The sequence below is a fragment of the Monodelphis domestica genome, chromosome 5 (genome assembly GCF_027887165.1).
Source record: "Monodelphis domestica isolate mMonDom1 chromosome 5, mMonDom1.pri, whole genome shotgun sequence".
Taxonomy (NCBI): Eukaryota; Metazoa; Chordata; class Mammalia; order Didelphimorphia; family Didelphidae; genus Monodelphis; species Monodelphis domestica.
In genome coordinates this window covers 45041267-45052565 of record NC_077231.1, presented here as the reverse complement: position 1 = coordinate 45052565, position 11299 = coordinate 45041267, and positions in this window count along the sequence as shown.

Here is an 11299-nt window from a genome sequence, read left to right as displayed (position 1 = left end):
TATAAGAATACAAATATTGGGGATGCATGCAAAAAAATTTTCTGATTGGGGGTGCCTGATCAAAAAAGTTGGGAGCATACCAGACTGGATGACCTCTAAAATCCCTTCCAACTCTTTAAGATTTTAGGACAGCAAAGGAATTAAGGAGCTCAGTGGACAGAGTCGGGAAGACCAAGTTCAAAGTACTAGCTTTGAGATCCTGAGCAAGTCACCTAAACTCTGTTTGCCTTAACCTACTGGAGGATGAAATAGCAGTCTCTGTGCCAAGAAAACCTCACAGGCAATATGTCCCGTGGGGTCACAAAGAGTCAAATAAGATTTAACAACAAGGAGGGAATCAGGAACTCTGCAAGAAGGGAGGTCTTTTTTTTTTTAAGATATTTAGATATTTTAGATAATTTTAGATATTTGGAGGTCTGTCTCTGGACTGGACCCTCTAGAGGCAGGAACATAGGACCAATGCTTGGAATATGGATTGCAAAACAACAGTGAATTTTCAAAACTGGAATGGGATGCTTCAAGGTAGTGGTGAGATGCTCATCAGTAATGGTACTTAAGTAGAGTGGTTCAAGGATATTTTGGATGGAATTCCTGATTTGGGTAGGGTTTGAGCTAAATTATCTCAGATTCCTTCCAACTCCAAGATCTTAATGGTAAGTAATACCTTTTCGTATAAAATATATTTATTTATTTACTGAAAGGGACAGAAAAGAGTTTTTGCATAAAGAAAAATCCCTTCCTGTGAAGTTTGGGAAGAATGAAAGCTATTGCTCCTTTCCATAGGTGAACAGTTTAGTGGCTGAAAGGGACAGATAAAAAACTTATCTTTAATAAAAATCCATTTATAAAGAAACAATTTGGGAGCAGCAAAGTCTGGAGTCAGGAGGACCAGGGTTCAAATCTGGTCTCAGACATTTACTATCTGTGTGACCCTGGGAAAGTCCCCTAACCCTGATTGCTTAGCCCTTTGTTGCTCCTCTGGCTTAGGAATGAAACTAAGACAGAAGGTAGGGGTTGTTTTTTAAATTGTTGCCAAAGGGAGCAGAATATGGATTTTTTTTTAAGTTTGAGTAAAAACACTGCTTTATTATTTTAAAAGATAAAAGAAACATTTCAAAGTTCACTTACTGAGAAAGTTAGTAGATAGAACAGAACAAATCAACTGCCCTAACAGTTTTGTAAAACACACCAGTTATTAAACCCTTTACTACAAATTTAACAGCTTCTCTTCAGATGCTAGAATCATATAAATTCACAGAGTTCTGTTAGTAGATGCAAAGAACTAAAAATTCCCTAAGATTTCCTTTTTAATCTGTTTTGTACAAAGGCAGTGTAATGCTATGAATATAGATCCTAGAATATGGATTTTTGCAAGAAATAAGAAGGCTTAAATGGTTTATAAAAGATGTAAAGTGTTGCCCCTTTTGTACATGAATAGTAGCTAAAAAGAGCAGAAAAAAAAGAATTTATTTATGAAAAACTTGATAAAATGCAATTGGGAAGAAAGTTTTCAGAGACACAGAACATAAAACAGACCAGTTTGAAGATGGAGACCACAGATATTGCAATCCCTCACCTCACTTGGTTTTAAGGTCTGAAAAGTTTAAAACATAAAATGATAAATTAATGTTTGGAGACTGTGCAGTGACTGAATATGAGTGATTCATTTTATAACTATCAGGAAAAAATGTTTGTGAGTTTCTTTCTTTTACTGAAGGGAAAGATGACTCAATGGTTACAAGAGACTGTTGAGTTGGCCCATATGAAAGAAGGGAAGAACCTGCTCTGGAGTGAAGGAATGAAGAGAGTTCTGGAGGATCAGAAGAGAGAAACTTAACCAGTGGAGAAAGTCATCTGGGTAGAAGGCTTCCACTGCTACTGCTTCTTCCTGATTAAAGTCTGAATGAAGGCTTGACTCCAGGTCCCCATTTCTACTACCGAATATTCTAATACAAACCACTTACTAGGAAACAAACTGGTTAGCTATCTGTATTTAAAGAAAATACCCATTCTGAAACTAAGGATTTAATTTAAAGATACCCTGGAAGCAGGGGCCATAAAGACTGGAATTTGCCAGAGGTATGGATAATAATAATTCTGATTCTCAATAAATATTGACATTTGTGAAGTATGAAAACACAATTTTCGTTTTCAATTAGATTCGTTTTTAAAGAATTTGTATATAAAGAAATGTTATCCCAGGTACAATGCAAGTTACTTTTAAGCAACATCTAGATATTCTAGGTCCAGAATACTTTGAAAATATGTACATTCAGTTATTGGGCAGTTTGGAAAGAAGTGTCTTTTTCTACTAAGAATCCCTGGGTACCTAGGAAAGGGAGTCCATTGGTGAAGTGTTTCTGAATCATACATTTTTTTCCTCACCAATGAAATAACATGTCCAGATACACCAGCCCCAGAAAAAGTTATTTATGAAAATCAATTGTATTCATCAGATTTTTCACAGCCCTTACACCAAGCAGTTTTCCAATTCACATGAGAAAATATTGTCTGTCAATAAGCAGACCTTGAAAATAACACTTTGTTTGCAAAAATGGAAATTATATTCATTTCACTCTCAGTGAATGAGTGTTCACTCTCTGCCTGGTATTGCACTTATCTTACAGTTGGCTGAAAAGTTTTAAAGTCTAAGGGATTTTAAGAAGTGCCATTTTAATAAATCCATAAAGAAACTGAATATGGTATAAAGTCCAACTTTGACATTTTCCTTTTTATCATTATTAATGTCTTTGTTCTTTGGTTTTCTCTCTCTGTGTCTCTCTCTGTCTCTCCCTTTCTGTCTCTGTCTCTCTGTCTGTCTGTCTGTCTCTCTCTCTCTTTCATATATCAAGATGGCGCACAATTCCCACATGGGTTACCTGAGTCAATGTGTTTCATCAAGCTTGCAGTGGAATTCTCCCAACTTGATGCTTCCACCTAGTAGCTTAAAAAGAATAGTTTCCATTGTAGGAGAGGGCTCCAATTTAGCTAAAAGATAAAATTTTAAATCCTGATTAGAAAAACTACTGTCTTTTGTACAAAAAATGTAGGTGCTTAAAAGATACCCAAATTTCACTTTTTTGTAAGCTATTGTCCATCCAGCTCAGTCTAGAAAATTGCTCCTTTGAAAGATCATTCAACATCAGCAGCTCCATAGCGTCTAAATGCAATTGAATTGTAATTATCTTTTTATTATGTGTGCATTCTCTCCTCCCTGCTAGGGTGGTACCCAGTGGGTGACTTTACCCTTGTACATATGGGGAAATCTTTTCTGTCATTTTTTGTGCTTTCAAAGTAAAATGTTTTGTATCAATGTGTATATATAGGAATGTATGTATGTATGTATGTGTGGGGTGGAGTTTAAGCGAAGTAAACTTTTCAATTTCTACATTTTCTGGAAATTCTAATATTAAAAAGAATTTTAAAATACACAAATACTGGCTTCTTCTAAAGATCACTTTATTGGGTTTCACAGGGTACCTTTAAACCAACCCCCCCCCCCCATTGAAGCCTTTTATTTGTTGTGATATTCTGGAAGAAATGGGAGATTTTAAAAAATCTTTGAGGTTGGTCTTCCTATGAAAGTTTCCTAGGCTGAGCCCTATTCCACTGCCGATGGGTGCCACCGATCAGGGCTAGTCTGCCCCTTCTCAGCAGCCTGCTGCCTCAACCCTGACTCTTCCATTATGATGGGGGCACATCATGGTGGTGCTAGTGAAAACCAGGTGGGCTTCAGCTCAGAATATCTGAACCGAAGGGAATCCACCAGCCTCATCCTGTCCTTGGCAGCAGTGGATTCAGACAAGTACCACCACTTTTGATTGTAAAGCTATTTTAAAATAATTTATATAAACATTAATACAAATAATTTAGTACATCTACAAGCATTTACTATGTTCTAGGTACTGATACTAGGTTCTGAGGATACAAACACACACACAAAAAGAGCAGTCTCTACTCTTAAGCAATCTACTAATTTTGCACCTATTAACATCTTCAATTCATTCCAGAAGAGCCATTTCCTGTCAGCCATTTTTCTTTTGTGATGGTCAGAGGTTCAAACTCTATTAGTTCTGATTTGCTTTCATTCTGTGTTGTTTCCCAAAGATCCTTCCAGATGCTTTTATCATCTACACACTAGTCTAGTTTTAATTGCAATGTGATGTTTCATTAACTATCAAACTTAGAACAATTCTGGTTTGGGGGGCCTGGAGTCAGGAAGATGTGAGTTCAAATCCAGCCTCAGACACTTACTAGCTATAAGACCCTGGGCAAGTCACTTAACCCTAAGTTTGCCTTAATCCACCAGAAAAGAAAATGGTAAACCACTCTGGTATCATTGCAAAGAAAATATCACAGACAGTGTTGGCATGATCTGGACCACAGGCTCAGTAAGTCATACACAAATGAAGAACAGTAGCAATGCAAAGAGAAAGGGAATTCCAGAAAGGTACAACAGTAAGACTAACCTAGGCATGTGCAGAACCCCAAATGTGACCGAATTTAACCCTTATCCAATGTTTGACAGGCTGAGCAACTTTGCTAGGTATTGTTTTTTTTATAAGAATAAAAATATTTAAGAAAACTATCATTGGACTTCCGGGTAAACATGGTAGCAGTCTAAACATAATACTCTTCCTCTCCTCAGCACCCACCAATATAGACTACCTCAAAAGATCAAAAAAACCGAATTCATAAGAATGAAGGGACTCTACAGTAGGGCATAGCATTGAAGGTACATGGGATTTGGGCATTTCCACACTATAAGGGGATGAAAAAGCTCCCACCAAAACCACAAGCTGATCTACCCTCTCCTACCCCATCTACGGAGCCAGAGTCAGAGCCAGCATGTGCCAGAATCAGTGAGTGAGTGAAGGGCACTTCTAAAGTGAATAAGGGGCACCTCTAGGTCCTTGGGAGTTGACTAAGACCACCAAAGACCTACCCTTGAGAGCAGCTACACCTGAAACCCCAGCAGGCGGAAGAACACAGACCATGGGCACTCATGGGAAAATAGCACAGAGAAGGGCAGCAAAAAGCAGAAGCTGCAGAGATTCAAGAGCTTGCCTCAGGCAAAACCCTTGCTCCTTAGCTCCATACACAGATAGCCTGCCCATCTCACTCAGATTTCTTACTAAAAAGGGAAGGAAAAACCTCCACAGTGATGGCAAATTGTGGCCAGGAGCAATAAACTCCCTCTAATAAAAACAGGAAGAAGGGGTTGACCCTGGAAAATTTTTACAGAGGAAAAACCCAGGCTACAGAGGAAATACAAGAGGAAATTCAAATAAACCCAAAACCTTCCCCCAAAAATGGAAATTGCCCACAAGCTCTTGAATAATTTAAATTGGAGCTTATCAAAAAGATGGAAGCCTTCTGACAAGAAAAATAGGAAATAATTCAAAGAGAAAATAACAGTTTAAAGGACAAGAACTCTCAATTGGAGAAACAGCTAGAAGCCACAAAAACCAGGTTAGACCAAACTAAAAAGGAAAATCAAGAATTAGGCAACTGTAAGACAATGATCTTGCAAAACAGCAAGAATTAATAAAGCAAGTCAAAAGACTGACACAAATAGAAGAAAATATAAAATATCTCACTGACAAGATGACAGATCAGGAAAACAGATCACGACAAGACAATTTGAGAATCATTGGTCTACCTGAAAAACCAGAAATAAACAGAAATATTGACATCATACTACAAGAAATTATGCAAGAAAATTGCCCTGATGTTCTTGAACAAGGGGACAAAATAGACATTGAAGAGTTCATAGAACACCCTCTACACTAAGTCCTCAAAAGACAACTCCCAGAAATGTAATTGCCAAGTTCAAGAGCTTTCAAGCTAAGGAGAAAATTCTACAAGAAGCCTAAAAGAGACAATTCATATACCAAGGAGCACCAATCAGGATTACACAAGATGGGGCAACTTCCACACAAAAGGACCAAAAAGCTTGGAACATGATATTCAGAAAGGCAAGAGAATTGGGTCTTCAACCAAGGATCACCTATCCATCAAAACTGACTATATACTTCTAGGGGAAAGTATGGATATTCAACAAAATAGAAGGTTTCCAAGTATTTGTAAATAAAAGACCAGAACTAAGTGGAAAGGTTGATATCCAAACACAAAGATCAAGAAAAACATGAAAAGGTAAATAAGGAAGAGAGGGAAAGGGGGAAAATTTTTTTATTCAAACTTTCTTTTTTAAGGACTACAATTAGGTCAAATTATATATGGGGGAAATGTTATTTGTAACTCTCAAAAATTATATTCACTATTATAGTAATTAGAAGAATCATTTACAGGAAGAGATTGGGGTAATAAATGCTATAAAATGATATACAAAAAAAGAAAAAGGGAGGGGGGAATTGAAGATAGCACCAAGAAATACTTGAAGAAATGAAATAAATAAGATCATCTTTATCACACGAAGATATGCTTGGGAAGGGGAGGGGAAGAATTCTCTTATAAGAAGGAGAGGGAAAGAGTGCTAATAGGTAATACTTAAACCTTATTCTCAGTGAAATCAATTCTGAGAGGGAAGAGCATATAGATCCATTGGGATCCTGAATTCTATCTTATCCTACAGGGAAAGTAAGAAGGGAAAACTAAGGGGGGTAGAGGGGAGGGAGTACAAAAAGGGAGGGAAAGAAAGGAGGGAGGGAACTTAATAGACCCTAAAAAAAAAACAAGAAGGGAACAAAAAGGGAGGGGCCAGAAAGGGAAGCATATCAAGGGAGGAAATTAGGGGGATTGATTAGAAGAAAACCATGGGTTTGAAAGGATATAGGAAAAGAAGAAAGGACAGAACAAGGAGAGGATATCAAAATGCTAGGGAATACACAAGTGACAATCATAACTTTGAATGTGAATGGGATGAACTCTCCCATAAAATGAAAACAAATAGGAGAATGGATTGGAATCCAAAATCCTACCATAATTGTCTACAATAAACATACCTGAGGTGGGTAGATACTCACAAGGTTAGAATCAAACAGTGGAGCAAAACCTATTGGGCCTCAACTGACAGAAAGAAGGCAGGGGTTGCTATCATGATATCTGACAAAGCCAAAGTAAAATTATATCTGATTAAAAGGGATAGGGAAGATAAATATATCCTGATAAAAGGGAGTATATACAATTAGGAAATATCAGTAATGAACATATATGCACCAAATTGTATAGCATCCAAATTTCTAAAGGAGAAACTAGTGAAACTGAAGGAGGAAATAGATAGTAAAACTATTCTAGTGGGAGACCTGAACCTACCACTATCAAATTTAGATAAATCAAATAAAAAAATAAATAAAAAGAGGTAAGAGATGTGAGTGAAAACTTAGAAAAATTAGAGTTAATAGATATATGGAGAAAAATAAATAGGGACAAAAAGAAATAGATTGACCATGTACTAGATCATAAAACATGGCAAACAAATGCAGAAAAGCAGAAATAATAAATGTAATCTTTTCAGATCATAAAACAATAAAAATAATGATCAGTAAGGGTACATGGAGAACCAAATCAAAAATTAATTGGAAATTAAATAATATGATTCTCCAAAATCAGTTAGAGAACAAATCATAGAAACAATTAATAATTTTATTGAAGAAAATTACAATGATGAGACATCCTTTCAAAATCTATGGGATGCAGCCAAAGCAGTACTCAGGGGAAAATTGATATCCTTTAGTTCATATATTAACAAATTAGGGAGGGTAGAGGTCAATGAATTGGACATGCAAATCAAAAAACTTGAAAGCAAACAAATTAAAAATCCCCAGAAGAAAACTAAATTAGAGATTCTAAAAATTAAGGGAGAAATTAATAAAATTGAAAGTGAATGAATTGGTATTTTAAAAAAACAAACAGAGGGCAGCTGGGTAGCTCAGTGTATTGAGAGCCGGGCCTAGAGATGGGAGGTCCTAGGTTTAAATCTGGTCTCAGACACTTCCTAGCTGTGTGACCTTGGGAAAGTCACTTGACCCCCATTGCCTAGCCCTTACCACTCTTCTGCCTTGGAGCCAATACACAATATTGACTCCAAGACAGAAGGTAAGGGTTTAAAAAAAATAGACAAAGTACTGGTCAATCTAATAAAAAAAAAGGAAAGGAGAAAACCAAATTAACAGTATCATAGATGAAAAGGGAGACCTCACCTCCAATGAAGAGGAAATTAAGACAATCATTAAAAACTATTTTACCCAAATACATGGCAATAAATATGCCAATCTAGGTGATATGAATGAATATTTACAAAAAATATAAATTGCCTAGATTAACAGAAGAAGAAATAGAATTCTTAAATAATCCCATATCAGAAAAAAAAATTGAAACAAGCCATCAGAGAACTCCCTAAGAAAAAATCCCCAGGGCCTGATGGATTCACAAGTGAATTCTATCAAACATTAAAAGAACAGCTAATCCCGATACTATACAAACTATTTGACATAGTAAGCAAAGAGGGAGTTCTACCAAATTCCTTTCATGACACAAATATGGCTCTGATTCCAAAGCCAGGCAGACCAAAAATGGAGAAAGAAAACTATAGACCAATCTCCTTAATGAACATAGATGCAAAAATCTTAAGTGGGATACTAGCAAAAAGACTCCAGCAAGTCATCACAAGGGTAATTCACTATGATCAGGTGGGATTTATACCAGGAATGCAAGGATGGTTCAATATTAGGAAAGCCATCCACATAATTGACCATATTAACAAGCAAACCAACAAAAATCACATGATTATCTCAATAGATGTAGAAAAAGTCTTTGACAAAATACAACACTAATTCCTATTGAAAACACCAGAAAGTATAGGAATAGAAGGGTCTTTCCTAAAAAAATAATAAACAGTATTTATCTAAAACCATCAGCCAACATCATCTGCAATGGGGATAAACTAGATGCATTCCCAATAAGATCAGGAGTGAAACAAGGATGCCCGTTATCACCGCTAATATTTAACATTGTACTAGAAACACTAGCAGTAGCAATCAGAGAAGAAAAAGAAATTTGAGGTATTAAAATTGGCAATGAGGAGACCAAGTTATCACTCTTTGCAGATGATATGATGGTCTACTTAAAGAATCCTAGAGATTCAACCAAAAAGCTAGTCAAAATAATCAACAACTTTAGCAAAGTTGCAGGATACAAAATAAACCCACATAAGTCATCAGCATTTCTATATATTTCCAACACATCTCAGCAGCAAGAATTAGAAAGAGAAATTCCATTTAAAATCACCCTAGACAATATAAAATACTTAGGAATCTATCTGCCAAGACAAACACAGGGACTATATGAACACAACTACAAAACACACTCCACACAATTAAAACTAGATCTAAACAATTGGAAAAACATTAACTGCTCATGGGTAGGACGAGCAAACATAATAAAAATGACCATCCTACCCAAACTTATTTACTTATTTAGTGCCATACCAATTGAACTACCAAAAAACTTTTAACTGAATTAGAAAAAATCACAACAAAATTCATTTGGAAGAACAAAAGATCAAGGATATCCAGGGAAACAATAAAAAAAATGTGAAGGAAGGTAGGTAGCCTTGCAGTACCAGATCTCAAACTAGACTATAAAGCAGTGGTCATCAAAACAATATGGTACTGGCTAAGAGACAGAAAGGAGGATCAGTGGAATAGACTTGAGGTAAGTGATTTCAGCAAGACAGTCTATGACAAGCCCAAAGATTCCAGCTTTTGGGACAAAAATCCACTATTTGATAAAAACTTCTGGGAAAATTGGAACACAGTATGGGAGAGATTAGGTTTGGATCAACACCTCACATCCTACACCAAGATAAATTCAGAATGGGGGGATGTCTTGAACATAAAGAAGGAAACTAGAAGTAAGTTATGTGAACACAGAATAGTATACATGACAGACCTTTGGGAAAGGAAAGGTTTTAAAATCAAGCAAGACTTAGAAAAAGTCACAAAATATAAAATAAATAATTTTGATTATATCAAATTAAAAAGTTTTTGTACAAACAAAACCAATGTAACCAAAATTAGAAGGGAAGTAACAAATTGGGAAACAATCTTCATAACAAAAACCTCTGACAAAGGTCTAATTATTCAAATTTACAAAGAGCTAAATCAATTGTACAAAAAATCAAGTCATTCTCCAATTGATAAATGGGCAAGGGACATGAATAGGCAATTTTCAGTCAAAGAAATCAAAACTATTAATAATCACATAAAAAAAGTTTTCTAAATCTCTTATAATCAGAGAAATGCAAATCAAAACAACTCTGAAGTATCACCTCACACCTAGCAGATTGGCTAATGTATTTTAATTTAAAATCCAAGATTTTTTATTTTTTTATTTGAGATTGTATTTTTATAAAAATCCAAGATTTTGATTTTGTTCAAGAAAATATCTTCAAGGAAGAAGCTTGCTAACTCCTAAATCCAGAGAATGAACTGTTGCAGAAAGATGCCAGAAAACCCACACTACATCAAGAAGATCAAGAATCAACTTTGGGTGTAGTTGATTGAACTGAAGTTTGATTGAACATTTAATTGTAAATGTACACTTTTATGCCAAGGGTACTGCCCCTAATTTGGCTTTCTGTCAATGCGCCTAGCAAAACATTGGTTTTGCTTTCTTTCTTTTCTATTCCTCCCTCACTACTGTAATTTCCTCTTAGAAAATTGAATATTGCATACATCTGTAGTTAGAAGTGCATTTAGTGTTGTGGTGAAAATTTCACCTTTTAAGATTGTTATAGAAAAGTAGGGACATTAATTCATTGCTGGTGGAGTTGTGAACTGATCCAACCATTCTGGAGGGCAATTTGAAACTATGCCCAAAGGGCGACAAAAGAATGTCTACCCTTTGATCCAGCCATAGCACTGCTGGGTCTGTACCCCAAAGAGATAATGGACAAAAAGACTTGTACAAAAATATTCATAGCTGTGCTCTTTGTGGTGGCCAAAAACTGGAAAACGAGGGGATGCCCATCAATTGGGGAATGGCTGAACAAATTGTGGTATATGTTGGTGATGGAATACTATTGTGCTAAAAGGAATAATAAAGTGGAGGAATTCCATGGAGACTGGAACAACCTCCAGGAAGTGATGCAGAGCAAGAGGAGCAGAACCAGGAGAACATTGTACACAGAGACTAATACACTGTGGTATAATCGAATGTAATGGACTTCTCCATTAGTGGTGGTGTAATGTCGCTGAACAATCTGCAGGGATCTAGGAGAAAAAAACACTATTCATAAGCAAAGGATAAACTCTGGGAGTGGAAACACTGAGGAAAA